We start from the raw sequence: 15,942 nt of genomic DNA, 5'->3' as shown, positions 1-15,942 counted from the left end.
GTGTAATAATATGTTCAAAACGTCAACTCAGAATAAAACGAATTGTGATACTGATCAAAAGTACGCAAATACCAATTTCGAAAGATAGTATTTACAAAGTAGGTTTCAAGTTTATGTCGAGTCCCACAGTTTTAAAAATCCTTTTCCGGAAAACCTCTTTATAAAACAATAGATATAATTGTTCATCAACGCCTCAATTTAAAATCATCGAATTAGCCGAGTGATTACCACTTCCAAGCTCAACTCCAAATTTGGGTGACCCAAGTCAAACCATAATATCCATTTATAAAACGTATGCAACACATTTTAAAATCCGAAGAAAACGCCTTTTGAACATAAATTTCAATATTTTCAAAATAGGTAGCTCGACGTCACCCAAACCAATAACATCAACTCATCGCCCAAGTGAAAAAAAACAATTATTCTTTAACAATCTTTTCAGAAATATTGACTTCAATCAAAATTACTAAATCAAGCAGAAGACCAACAACACCAAAGTGTTGACAAATCGAAATATGAAAAATTACAAAATTATGTTAAATTATCAAATCGGTATCGCCTTTAAAAGTTATTTCAAAACATTCATTTTGAAAACACCAAGTTAGACGTAACATTTTAATTTTTAAAATACAAGAATTTCATTTTATTTCAAAATAACAACCCTTTTTAAATCTTTAGTCAAATGTAAAACTTTGAAATAAACGAATTTCATTTTACTTGCAAGATACTGAAAATAATATTTTAGGGTGTCGTGTCCAGACTACCCATTTGACCTTTTTGCGTCAAACACTAGTTAGGCAAAAATAATATCCTTAAGGTAATTTAAAACCAATTGGCCAACAACGTAATTCACAAAACGTGAAAAAGATTTTTCGGTCAAAAATCATTTAACCCAAAACAATGTCAAAGCCTAACAAAATATAAATTTTTGGAATTGAAGCCCACGGCAAAAACCAGAAGTACCAACAAAATAATTTAACATTAACAACATCCTTAAAGTATAACAGCCAAAATGTATTACCCAAATGAAAAGCAACATCACAAAGATAAGGCAATTTACATCATACCCAAGTATGACATAAAGAAAATTACCAACATAAAGTTTCCCGAGAAATCAAAAGCAATTAATTCACCCAAGTGAAATAACGTCAATATAGTAAAATAAAAACATCAAATCAAAGCATAATTAATGACTGACTTGACGCAATCCTATCGGTGTAGGCAGAAAGTTTTAAAAACAAATGATGACGTTTCAAAAGACAAGACTTGAATCCTAATTCCGCAGTTGATCCTATGACACAATAATAACACTTAACATACTTTAAAGCGATAAACAAATAACATGCAAAAATTTGGCCTTAGTTCGAAACTAAAGCTCTGATACCAACTTTGTCACGACCCAATTTCATGGATCGTGACCGGCGCTAGGGTATGGGTATGGTCGTACCAAAACCCGTAGCAAGCCTCGCGGATAATAATTAAACATACAAAATAATTATAACAACTTAATTATATAAATAAAGTGCTCGGCTAAAACCCGAAACTCAACGGCATGCCTTAAATATAATAAATTAATATCCCAGAGTAAACATGCCAATAATAAACAAAATAAACAATCGAACAAACCGACAATCCCAAAGTGTAATAACCAAAGTAATATATAAACTAGTTCTACTGCGGTCTAAGAGTTTGAAAACAGAAACTAGTTTAATAACATAAAAACCTCCGAGGAATCAAAAGAATTGGAGTGGACCAGCTTTCAAATCACAAACCTGGAAAATTTGGGAAAACAACGGGGTCAGATATACTGAGATGAGTTCGCAATACTATTTACATTTAGTAAGTTTAAAACCCTTAAATTAAAACATTTTTATACTAATATAATATGATTATGGAAAACAGTATTGAAATGATCCCAGCGTAAGTATGACATAGCATACTGATAAACCCAGAGTGGACAGGAACTAATCCTCGTCATATATATATATATATACCAGCGTAAGCAAGACTTTAGTCTGCCGATTCCCAGAGTACTTACCGGTGCACACAATCTCGATACAAGCCTATCGAGTAGCTCGTTTCAATCCAGATCCATAATCGCTTAAAATAGTTCAAAAGCATTTATAATACTAAAATAAATTGCGGTACTTAATAAAGCGGTAAATAGCACTACAAACTCACTGCTTGCTTATCCACGTGAATCTTGGCAAACAGCTAACCCTGGTTCGACTCCTGAGCGTGAGTAGTCGAAGAGTCTAAAAATAAATCATAAGTTAAAATCACTCCAACCCCTAACCCTAAGAATACTAGACACCACGTAGGACTAGCACAAAATAATAAGACAGATAAAATCTCACAGAGAAACACAATTCTCAAATAAAGTATAATGCCGTAAAATAATTCAAGTCTATTGAGTTCACACCTTAAAACCACTTCGAAATATTATTTAAATAATATTTAAATAATAATTAAATAAATTTCTCAAATACTGGGTTAGCCGAGTTTCTTAAAACTACCAAGCTAAACCCACATGTCGGGCGACCCAAGTCTAACCCGACCCATTCATAAATCCAGAGTTATAAACCACAGTTTATAATTATAATTAAATGAAATATTAATTAATATCAAAACGAAACTCAATAGCTTGAAACCCAAGTAATTAAAAATTACCGGCAAAATATCTCATTGAATAAATCAATAAATGATTAAAAGGCTAAATTTAAATTGGCATGTGTCACGACCCATTTTCATGAATCGCGACCAGCGCTAGGGTATGGGTAAAGTAGTACCAAAACCCGTAGCTAGCGTTTCAATTAACATACAAACACATAAACCTGCAGAAAACCAATGCTCGGGGGCAACCGAGACTTCAGCCTAAATCTAGCAGTTATAATATTCAACAAATAAAATAACGTGCTTTCTAATAATAGTATTAATTCAGCTTAACATCAATAATTCTGGATAATAATATAACATGCCAAAGCAATAATAATTCAGTCAGACCAATCCGACAACAACTAAAATAAAATAAAGACGTCTAGTCAACTACTGCGGTCTAAGAATAAAATAGTTTGACAGTTTATCAAAAATAAATGGAACCTCCGAGGAAAAGTAAATACGGAGATCACCAGACTCTCTCAGATCATAACCATGGGAAAAATTGGGAAAACAACAAGGTCAGATATACTGAGATGAGTTTATACCACTACCAACATTTATTAAGTGGAAAACCTTTAAAACTGTTTAAAACATTTAATAACGATATTACGAGTAATAGTTGGAACCCTAATCCACAATTCTAAATAAACAATATAATCCAATAAGTCTAGTCCCGAGAGCTGAGCTACACCGAGTTACCACTGACCACACTTATACCAAAGTCCCGAGAGCTGAGCTACACCGAGTTACTCTACCTGGTCCCGAGAGCTATGCTCACACCGAATTACCACATTACCATAATTACCTTACCCAGATCATTACCGGTGCGCACGCAGTCCTAATGATGCCCATTAGGTAGCATGTTCAAACTAAGAGCCATAATATAAAAACAGTACGAAATATACGTACAGTATATATATTTAATATTTAAAATAACAATTTACTTAATAAAGCGGTAAATAGTAAGTACAAACTCACAGCTTGCTAATCCACGTGATAACCGGCAAGCAACTAATCCTGGTTCGCCTCTGAAGCACGAACAGTAGACGGGTCTAGACAAATAAAATAATTATTAAAAACAGACCCTAACTCTAGAGAGTACTAGACACCACATAGGACTAGCACAAATAACACGTCGGAATTACATAATCCAGAACAACACAAAAATACCCAAAAGGTAATAATGCACAATTATTACAAGTCTATTGAGTTCTCACTTAAAATCCAATTTATGAATATTATTTAATAATACTTAAATAACAATTAATTTCCATATAGTGGGTTAGCCGAGTTACCAATGACTACCAAGCTAATCTCATTTGTCGGGTGACCCAAGTCTAACCCGACTCAAAACGTTTATCAAATATAAACCCGAGTTTATATTTGTAAAATAATTCGATAAAATAATAATTTATTTTTAAAAACAGAACTCAATAACTTAAATTTCAAGTAACCCAAGTTACAACCCAAAAATCTAACCATTTTAAGTTTATAAAAGTTTAGGGATTAAACTGTACTATATCCAATTTGATATTCGAAATCAAATTAATTTCTCGCTCTCAATTTACTAATTTAATATTTCAAACACAAGTCCAAAAGTTATCTAAAAGATAACTTAACTAAATTAAGTTATAACAATGTTCAAGGACTAAATTGGAATTTAGCCCATTTGGTCCGCTAAACCAAAATCCCAAAATATTAATTTAATAATAATAATAATTATTAATTTAATTACAAATAATTCAAATATTATTTTTAGAATTTAAAAGTAATATTATCAAATTGGCAAATTCTGAATTTCAATTGAAATCCCACAATAGAAATTTAAAGTCATTTAAATATAATAAAATTAGTATAAATTCCAAATCTAAAATAATAATGCTTAAGTAATTTAAAATCATAATTGATAATTGAGTTGCCAATTTAAAGGCCGGAACCAATTCCGTAGTTTAAATCAAAATTAATTTTAAAAGCAACAATTAATAACTTAAGGAATTAAAAGATTTTAGGCAAAACAATTCAAGGGCTAGAAAGGGTCTTTAGCCAAAACAAAACCCAAAGAGCCAAATACACAACGACACATCATCGTCTCCTTCAACATGACAAACCCAATTATACAAACATTAAACAAAACTAACAGAGTTATGAAATCAAGGACTGAAACTCATGCTAACCAAATCAAGCTTTCAGAAACTCATCAATTCATTATCATATCATAATGAATCAAGAATAATAATCAAGAACAACATAGTGTCAACATTACATGACACCAACCAAGAGTTCATCCTTGAGAAAATAAGAACGATGAATCAAACATCCGGGAAAAATGGAACATCATCAAACTTAGTTTAAACACATGACAACTAACATACCCAAAGTCTTAATATTATCAAACTAATCAAACCAAAGCAAAGGAATCGAACGAAATTTGGCAGCCGCAAAAGGAATAGAACAAAGGCAAAAAAAATCAAAGAACGATAAGACGACGGCGACTAATACGGGATTGTTAGCGTACCGTGTTGCGAAATCAAAGTGAATTGAGTCTACAATCTCTGGGATTAAACGGTTCTGATTTCGATCTAGAAACGAAAGAGAACGATCCAAATTACGGAAGTATCGATTTATAAGCCAAAGCTGAAATTTAAAAGATGAAACTTACGATGAACACAAAAGTTTGAGGGCGATGGCAACGTTATTTTCCAGGGATTCTTGAGAGAATTGTGACGGCTAAGTTTTGAATAGATGAGCAGTGAATGAGATTAGGTTTTGAATCGATATAAATAGGGTGAACGTAAATAACAGGTGCAGCTACTGGTTTCAGATGGTTCTTAAATTGAAGCTTAAAAGGACAAGATGATGGGCTTGCTATGTTAATAAGGACATGGGCTTAATTATGTTTTAAAGAAAAAGAATGGAACACGTGAATGCATGGAATTATGCATGATCATATTTCATTTTAAATTCTCTTTTCCTTTTGTTTTTTTTTTCTTTTAAGATTTAATAATACCAACCCAATATAAATCGAACCACGACCGAATCAACGAGCGATTCCAATTAAATTAAATTAAAATATTTAATAAAAATAATAATAAATTATCTAAAGTTTGACGGAATGCAAAAATAAAATAAAACAAAATTTAAAATAATTTAAAAATAATGAAAGAAAAATACGGGTTGTTACATTCTCCCCAACTTAAAAAACAAAATCGTCCTCGATTTTAAACACAAACACAACGAGCACCTAATTCTGCTTCTAACAATTAGGTGCTCCAACTAATACTTGTTCAACGCAATGAGACATAACAATAATTATTCAACTGAGAGTCACAATTACTCTATGCCGGAGTGGCTTCCAAAACCAGCTTGAAACTCATCTATTATAAAATTATCAATATCAAATATAAGGTCAAGCACTAAGCTCGACTACAGTTCTTACAACTCCAAATCCTATCATCAGAACAGGAATACTGAAAAACACAAGCTGATAAATTCTTGCGTTCTACAACATTTAATTACTTCCACTTATAACATCTCGATATCAAAATAATCGATAACACAATTAACTTCACAGATCATAAAACACAAAACTCATATCATTATTCAAAGGAAAACGTGCACTTAATTCATGATAACATAATATCCATGTTAGTATTAACAATCTCAATCATTATGATTCCTCCAATCATTTAGAACATAACGCCCCAACTAAACTGACATTGACTGCATCTCACAACTTCAAAAAAAAAAATTGCCTCTCACACCAAGGGTTCAACAACTGACCCAAACGATATCCAAACATTACGATGATACCATCAATTAACAAAATCGATCAACCAATCATGGTTGTCGTAGCCTATTAACCGCGATCCTCGATACTCGAACTAGCTAACTCATAAATTCAAATTAAGTTCACCAAATTATTCCATCAATTTACTATCGCCTCGTATACAACTAGTGATCACTACGATCAATACATCACGACCGGATTTTTAGTTATGCTCAAAACCAACCCCTGGGGGTATAAAATGTTTACAAATCATTTTATATTCAAAATTTTCCACCTCTTTAAAAGACTCTACGTCTTACACCTCATTTTGCATTCAAACTCGAAATATCTTTACCGTTGAAAAACTATTAGTTTTGTAAACCCATGAAAATTTTCAAAATATCCATAATTTGAATCCGAATTTTTTCCTTTCTTTTCAATACGTTTGTAAATTTATAAAATAGTTCAACTGACAAAATTTATGTTCTCTTTAAACCACACTTACTACAATCAATTTATCCCCTTTTTGAAAATACACAAACCGTGGAGAAATCTTTCGTATTGAAAATACACATTAATTTTTCAAAACATTAAAATTTTATTGTCACTTACAAATCTTAATTTCTAAATAAAATCACGATTTGAAGAAAACATTAAGCCCAGAAAATTATTGTTCCTTTTCTATCCAATTTGATAAAATTCCTTCCTTTTCTCAAAAGGGTAAAATTTAACAACACAAATCTCTTTGTTTATGAAAATACTTTTATATCCATATACCCAAAGTACTTGGACAAAATCTAATCTGAAAGATAAAGTCTCGTTAAAAACAAAAATATAGTGTATACACACACATGGAGCATAACCAACATCCTTAATCCACAAATCCCTAAATCACAAATCGGAAATTATAACGAACACTTTCTAATTTGAATCTAACCATACACCATACATGGCACAATTTTATCTTGAGTGCAACTGCAAAATTTATTCTTACTTTCTATAAAACACAAGATTCTGACAAAGCAGACATATCCATTATAACGTAATCATCCAAAGCATCCACCACCATCATCACAGAGTATTTGTCTAGATACCTTTCGGTAACTGTTTCAAATCATTTGAAATCCGACAACTTTATAAACACATTTATCAGAATGTGACTCGCGAGCTCATTTTAAGACATCTTTCTTAAAATCACTTTATCGATAAAATCCATTTTACATAATTGTGCGCCAGGGTGATGACATCTCTCATCCCCAAAGAGTTGCATCCAACCCTAATTATTTCTATGCACGTGATGAATGTACTATTTTGCATGTATCATTTTTTTATCTTTTATTTAGTGAACATACCCAATGTTCAATGCAATCCTATTCGTGGCATTCAAAATGCATGTTCATGATATGTCTAGGCACAATTACGTGTTGAAAATATTTCAAATATATTTAACAATTCAACCTTTGAAATCAACTTCTTAGTAAAATATTTGCTAGACGTTAAACTCTGTGAGATGTGCACTCGATAACTTCAAAATATTTCTCAATTCCTTACTTGCAACCTAGCAACATTCGATGCTAAAAAAACGACTCAACCTAATAATTCTGTTACAACTCCTCTGCATAAATATCCAACTAACCTCAACCCTAATTGAAACTTATACCCAACGAACAATAACATATCACAACATTCCTACGAAACTTACCGCTAGTTCCCGCATCGAATCATCATACCTGATGAAAACAACCAGTGTATTAATACACCGATCTATCTTCTCGGATCAGAATTTCCAATATCATTTCTAGGATAATCAGAAATATCCAACCATTACAAAGAAATACTTCCCTCATCTTCCTCGATATCAAAACCCAAAGATTTCGATTCACAACAACAATATAGCAAACCCAGCTTAATACAAAGCAGAAACTAGATCAAAACAGGGTCTGAACAAAAGTTTGACTCACAATCAAACTAAACATCAAGGTATAAACCATAACCGCGTGAAATATATTGTCTCACGTGCTACTTCGCACGGAGAGACGAAACAAAACAATTTACTTACTCCAACATGTAAGCGAATTATACAAAGCAAATCAAAACCAAAATATTATGATTTCTACAAACCATAAATCACGTACGTGTTGCCATTGAACACAATTTACTCAAACATACTTAAAAATAAATCATGATATGACACAACATATCCTTGAAATCTCATTACTAATTCACCATGTAATTATATCGTCATTTAATGGTATGCTTCAAAATTTGTTTTGAAATTAAAAGTCAAATACGAAAACTTTCAAATTTTATTGAGCCCCACGGTTAAAACAAAATCACAATTTGTAAAAGTCTCTTCTTATTAATCAGTTGCTTTAAAACGGATACCCAATTATCTCAAATCATAAAATCATCGAGTTAGCCGAGTCATTACAACTACCAAGCTCAACTCCTAAATTTGGGTGACCCAAGTCGAACCCAAAACAATTGTTTATAAAACGTATTCAAAATATTTGTAAAACCGGAAAAATATTTTTAATAAAATTTCCATCCTTTCAAAATTGAGAACTCAACCTAACCCAACTGCTAAACGACAATCTAACATCTCAAATGAGAAATCTTTAATCTCAAACATCTATTTCGTAAATACCAAAAATTTAAAATGTTGTCGTACTACAACATGATAAATAACTACAACGTTAATTTCTTGAAACAATGGCTCATCTCATAAAATATCATTTTGAAATCATCGCTTGTTAACACCAGACCAAACATAATATTTCAAAATACAAAAATATCTTTTTTACTGGTAATTCAACCAAAAATCAAACTTGTTAAGAATTTAAAATCAAATTTCTCTTATGATTTTGTGTCAAAACACAAATCAGATAAAACAATATTCTAATGAAAATCTTTAAAACAACATGTGGTCAAACAATGCATGACCATTGAAACACGTTTTAAGGTTTAACCCAAAATCTCTTTAATTAAAAAACAAGACTAACGCCCAACATACGATCACATTTAAAATCAACAATCAAGGATAAAGTCAAGATGTACTTTATTAATAAGGCAAAAGCAGTTCAACGCATCATGTAAAATAATCGTAACCATTCCATATATTCTAAATCGTATCAGGCTTAAATGCCAAAATTTACCAAACAACATCATACCCAAGTATGAGTTAAGAAAACATCATCAATAAAAGATTTCCCGAGAAATCAGAAGCAATTAAAATCACCCAAGTAAAATAAAGTCAACATGATAAGACACAGCAAGTAAAATCCAAGTGAAATTAATTGTCAGACATAGCATTAATACCAAATAAAGACTGACAGACATCACCTATAAGATGTAGGCTGAAAGTTTGAAAACAAATGATGACGTTTTAAAAGACAAGACACGAATCCTAATTTCGTAGTAGTTCCTATGACACGACATCACTTATCATGCCAAAAACACATAACATATAACATGCATAAGGCCTTGGTTTAAAACCAAATGCTCTGATACCAAGTTTGTCACGACCCATTTTCATGAATCGCGACCAGCGCTAGTGTATGGGTAAAGTAGTACAAAAACCCGTAGCTAGCCTTTCAATTAACATACAAACACATAAACCTGCAGAAAACCAATGCTCGGGGGCAACCGAGACTTCAGCCTAAATCTAGCAGTTATAATATTCAACAAATAAGATAACGTGCTTTCTAATAATAGTATTAATTCAGCTTAACATCAATAATTCTGGATAATAATATAACATGCCAAAGCAATAATAATTCAGTCAGACCAATCCGACAACAACTAAAATAAAATAAAGACGTCTAGTCAACTACTGCGGTTTAAGAATAAAATAGTTTGACAGTTTATCAAAAATAAATGGAACCTCCGAGGAAAAGTAAATACGGAGATCACCAGACTCTCTCAGATCATAACCCTGGGAAAAATTGGGAAAACAACGGAGTCAGATATACTGAGATGAGTTTATACCACTATCAACATTTATTAAGTGGAAAACCTTTAGAACTGTTTAAAACATTTAATAACGATATTACGAGTAATAGTTGGAACCCTAATCCACAATTCTAAATAAAAAATATAATCCGATAAGTCTGGTCCCGGGAGCTGAGCTACACCGAGTTACCACTGACCACACTTATACCAGAGTCCCGAGAGCTGAGCTACACCGAGTTACTCTACCTGGTCCCGAGAGCTATGCTCACACCGAATTACCACATTACCATAATTACCTTACCCAAATCATTACCAGTGCGCACGCAGTCCTAATGATGCCCATTAGGTAGCATGTTCAAACTAAGAGCCATAATATAAAAACAGTACGAAATATACGTAAGTATATATATTTAATATTTAAAATAACAATTTACTTAATAAAGCGGTAAATAGCAAGTACAAACTCACAGCTTGCTAATCCACGTGATAACCGGCAAGCAACTAATCCCGGTTCGCCTGTGAAGCACGAACAGTAGACGGGTCTAGACAAATAAAATAATTATTAAAAACAGACCCTAACTCTAGAGAGTACTAGACACCACATAGGACTAGCACAAATAACACGTCGGAATTATATAATCCAGAACAACACAAAAATACCCAAAAGGTAATAATGCACAATTATTACAAGTCTATTGAGTTCTCACTTAAAATCCAATTTATGAATATTATTTAATAATACTTAAATAACAATTAATTTCCATATAGTGGGTTAGCCGAGTTACCAATAACTACCAAGCTAACCTCATTTGTCGGGTGACCCAAGTCTAACCCGACTCAAAACGTTTATCAAATATAAACCCGAGTTTATATTTATAAAATAATTCGATAAAATAATAATTTATTTTTAAAAGCAGAACTCAATAACTTAAATTTCAAGTAACCCAAGTTACAACCCAAAAATCTAACCATTTTAAGTTTATAAAAGTTTAGGAATTAAACTGTACTATATCCAATTTGATATTCGAAATCAAATTAATTTCTCGCTCTCAATTTACTAATTTAATATTTCAAACACAAGTCCAAAAGTTATCTAAAAGATAACTTAACTAAATTAAGTTATAACAATGTTCAAGGACTAAATTGGAATTTAGCCCATTTGGTCCGCTAAACCAAAATCCCAAAATATTAATTTAATAATAATAATTATTATTAATTTAATTACAAATAATTCAAATATTATTTTTAGAATTTAAAAGTAATATTATCAAATTGGCAAATTCTGAATTTCAATTGAAATCCCACAATAGAAATTTAAAGTCATTTAAATATAATAAAATTAGTATAAATTCCAAATCTAAAATAATAATGCTTAAGTAATTTAAAATCATAATTGATAATTGAGTTGCCAATTTAAAGGCCGGAACCAATTCCGTAGTTTAAATCAAAATTAATTTTAAAAGCAACAATTAATAACTTAATGAATTAAAAGATGTTAGGCAAAACAATTCAAGGGCTAGAAAGGGTCTTTAGCCAAAACAAAACCCAAAGAGCCAAATACACAACGACACATCATCGTCTCCTTCAACATGACAAACCCAATTATACAAACATTAAACAAAACTAACAGAGTTATGAAATCAAGGACTGAAACTCATGCTAACCAAATCAAGCTTTCAGAAACTCATCAATTCATTATCATATCATAATGAATCAAGAATAATAATCAAGAACAACATAGTGTCAACATTACATGACACCAACCAAGAGTTCATCCTTGAGAAAATAAGAACGATGAATCAAACATCCGGGAAAAATGGAACATCATCAAACTTAGTTTAAACACATGACAACTAACATACCTAAAGTCTTAATATTATCAAACTAATCAAACCAAAGCAAAGGAATCGAACGAAATTTGGCAGCCGCAAAAGGAATAGAACAGAGGCAAAAAAAATCAAAGAACGATAAGACGACGGCGACTAATACGGGATTGTTAGCGTACCGTGTTGCGAAATCAAAGTGAATTGAGTCTACAATCTCTGGGATTAAACGGTTTTGATTTCGATCTAGAAACGAAAGAGAACGATCCAAATTACGGAGGTATCGATTTATATGCCAAAGCTGAAATTTAAAAGATGAAACTTACGATGAACACCAAAGTTTGAGGGCGATGGCAACGTTATTTTCCAGGGATTCTTGAGAGAATTGTGACGGCTAAGTTTTGAATAGATGAGTAGTGAATGAGATTAGGTTTTGAATCGATATAAATAGGGTGAACGTATATAACAGGTGCAGCTACTGGTTTCAGATGGTCCTTAAATTGAAGCTTAAAAGGACAAGATGATGGGCTTGCTATGTTAATAAGGACATGGGCTTAATTATGTTTTAAAGAAAAAGAATGGAACACGTGAATGCATGGAATTATTCATGATCATATTTCATTTTAAATTCTCTTTTCCTTTTGTTTTTTTTTCTTTTAAGATTTAATAATACCAACCCAATATAAATCGAATCACGACCGAATCAACGAGCGATTCCAATTAAATTAAATTAAAATATTTAATAAAAATAATAATAAATTACCTAAAGTTTGACGGAATGCAAAAATAAAATAAAACAAAATTTAAAATAATTTAAAAATAATGAAAGAAAAATACGGGTTTTTACAGCATGCTAAGCAAATTCTCTAAAATTATACATCAGATAAAAATATCAAATTTCCCCTTTATAATAAATCAAATAAATAATTTAAAAGTTAAATTAAAATCTAATCACATTGGCACATTAAGCCAAAAATAAAAGTGTCGCCCGAGAATTTATAAATTTATAAATTGATAATAAATATCCAATCCCATTTAAAATAATAATGATAACAATAAATTTAATTTTAAATGGATTCAAATATAATTTTTAGATTAAAAATATATATATAATATTATCAAGTTGCAAAATTTTTAATTTGAAATGCAATCCCCAAGTTAAAATCAAAAACAATTAATAATAAATCAAATATGAAATAGTTAACAATTAACCTAAGGAATACCATTGATTAAAGCAAAAGAAGTGAGTGACCAAGTTAACCCTTTAACCAAAATAAACAATACCACCCAAACAGCTACTGCCACTTCATCATCTTCCTCCAAACATCATATTCCAACCAAACAATAACAGTAGCAGAAACCCATATAAACCCAAGCCAACAAAATCATTAACTTCTTAACAAGATCCATCAAGCAAGAATAATAATATAAATAACATGAAAGTTACTACAACCGAAAGCTAAACAATGAATCATTCTTATAACAACTCAAGAGTAATCAAAACATCAAAAACAAAACCAACGCACATCACTGCAAATCCGAGAACGACGAACAAGAACCGGAAACGATGAGACAAAACTTAACTGAGAGCTTAAACAAATCACAACTAACATTCTCATATATTTATGAACACCAAACTATCAAAATCAAAGCCAAAAGGAGGTAAGAACTCGGCAGAAACACTTTTAAACATTCACAATTTAGTTTCATATAAAACGATGAAATGGCGGCGATTGGTACAGAATAATCTACTTACCGTTTGGCGAATGAAAAGCGTACAGACGTAGAGGAACGAGTCTACTATCACGGGGAACAAACGGAATTGATTTCGATCTCCAAACGGCTGTCAAACGGATTGAAATTCAAAGAGGTCGATTTAGAACTCAAAAACAGAATTTACATAAACGCGGCAACGGTTACAGCAAATACGAGAAACGTAACGTACCGTTGTGCGAAGCAAAAGTTGGGATTTGTAGGTACGTGAGTCTTCTTCGACTAGAACGTTTCGGAACTGAAAATAACGTCCGAACGAGTGAGAACGAATCAATAAACGGAGGTGACGTTTTCAGCAAAAACTGAGAACAAAACCCAGCAACTTATCGATGATTTCCTCCAACTTTGATTGATGAAAAGCGCAATAATTCACAGCGATTTTGAGTAGGAAAGAAGGCTAGGGTTAGATTGTAGTGTGGTGAATAAATTAGGGTAAATAAATTACGTTTTTATAGGGATTAGTTAGGTTAAAACGTGGGTGAAAAAAAGGGTTTGTGGGAGGGTCGCAAAGGTCTCGTTCGAGACTCTTCATTAACCAATGAAGGTCCCGTGTGGTTCAACCTAAATTTGGTTGAACCACGATTCTAAATCAAATTATAATATTGAACCGAACATTCCAACGAAAAAACGTAAACGACTCGAAATAATCCCGAAGCTCCTAAATTAAATTTCAAATTTTTTACGGGATATTACAGTTGAGTAGGTCGAACACGTGACGCTAGATTACTTATACATGGTATTTCATCAAAGTCAATTTAATGTCATCTAGTTCATAATTGTACATATGCCCTTTCACTTGCGGTGACACTATCTTGTATATAGGTGATTAGAGTTTGATACTCCTTATCCCTAGATCTTTCATGAGCTAGGGTCGCGGGATGTGTTGGCTCTAGTTAGTTGTATATGGAGATAGGGGTTTAACCAAGAGAGGATTTATCACTCCGGATGAACGGAGAAAAGATTCTATGCTATCTCAAATTGTTCTTGATGGATGATAAAACCTGCGCGGGTGTATATGACTTACTTAGAAAGTTATTTCTAGTGGAAGTCATATTTATCAAGAATAAGAACTGAGATGAGGTCATATGATTAAGACAAACAGTGTTTGACTTAACCGTGACACTAGTCGAGATCGGAATCTTAGATGAAGGAAATTTTGAGTGTACGGTAATTATGAACATTGGTTCATAAAGAATGCATCGAAACATTCATATCTATTTGGGGGTCGCGATATGTTGCTAGACGTCACTCACGATCTACGAGAATTAATAGTTAATGGGATTTAATTATTTAATATAAGAAAGGCGTTTCTTATGACTCTCGTTGCCATATAGATGTGAACCTAGTTAGTCGCACACAATAGGGTGTGCAACCGATTGAGTTTACGAGAGATCGATTTCATATAGATACTAGCATATCTCGGAAATTAATCTAAGATGAAAAAAAAGTACAAATTAGGGACTAATTTGTAAGAGTTATAAATTAGTAGGCACCTAATTGTATTTTATCCAAGTTAGGATGATGTCACGATGATGTCATGTGATGATGTCACGATGATGTCATGTGATGATGTCATGATGATGTCATTTGATGATGTCACGATGATGTCATGTGATGATGTCACGATGATGATGTCACGATGATGTCACGTGATGATGTCACGATGATGTCATACGATGATGTCACGTGATGATGTCATGTGATGATGTCATGTATGTCTCTGTGTGTGACACCTAGCATCCGAGGTGTTAGAAGGTGGCAACACCTATGCTTGATGCGTGACACCTAGCATCTAATGTGTCGAATTGTGACAACACCTTTGCTTGGTGTGTGACACCTAGCATGTGAGGTGTTGCATTCGTAGTTTAAATTTTTTTGGGGCGGTTCAATTCGTAGTTTAATTTTTGGTCCGGTTCAATTTTAGAAATTGTGTAGTCCTTTTTATTTTTGGTGGTTCAACCAAAATGGTTG

The sequence above is a fragment of the Mercurialis annua genome, linkage group LG4 (genome assembly GCF_937616625.2).
Source record: "Mercurialis annua linkage group LG4, ddMerAnnu1.2, whole genome shotgun sequence".
In the NCBI taxonomy this organism is placed as follows: domain Eukaryota; kingdom Viridiplantae; phylum Streptophyta; class Magnoliopsida; order Malpighiales; family Euphorbiaceae; genus Mercurialis; species Mercurialis annua.
Note: the sequence above shows the minus strand (reverse complement) of the source record.